Source organism: Juglans regia, chromosome 1 (assembly GCF_001411555.2).
Source record: "Juglans regia cultivar Chandler chromosome 1, Walnut 2.0, whole genome shotgun sequence".
NCBI lineage: Eukaryota > Viridiplantae > Streptophyta > Magnoliopsida > Fagales > Juglandaceae > Juglans > Juglans regia.
The window spans coordinates 20,451,914-20,452,333 of record NC_049901.1 but is presented as its reverse complement, the minus strand read 5'-3'; the positions used below and the strand labels follow the sequence as shown (position 1 = coordinate 20,452,333).

The 420-nt window shown below is 39.5% G+C and overlaps 1 non-coding gene across 1 annotated transcript; it reads left to right on the top strand.

Moving 5' to 3' along the window:
• The first annotated feature begins 340 nt into the window (after positions 1 to 340).
• On the top strand, positions 341 to 420 carry LOC118344321. Its single transcript, XR_004798094.1, has one exon. It is a non-coding gene; the product is annotated as a small nucleolar RNA R21 (small nucleolar RNA).

Below are 420 nucleotides of genomic sequence, written 5' to 3'. Positions count from 1 at the left end.
TTCTTACCACATCACCGAACCAGCACCAACTTATTTGAACCCACGAAGCCCTGTTGTCTTCGAACACCAGATCTGAAATGTGAAGCCTATAGAGCATCGAATCCTCAACCCTAACCCTAACCCTAACCCTAACCAGTAATCCTAACCCGTAACACTAACCCTAACCCCATAACACTAACCCTAACCTGTAATCCTAACCGTAACCGTAACCGTAACCGTAACCCTAACCTCAAATAATTTGGCATAATCATTAATCAGGCCGATTTTCAAAATCAGGTTAGTTCTCTGATTGTTATATTTTCTTTTCTATTTTTGAGGTCCGATTAAGAACTTCACTTTGAATCCCTGTGAAGAATCATAAGAAAAATTAGAAGTAGTGGACTGAATTTATATTTGATGAGCAATGGATTCTGAGGGATG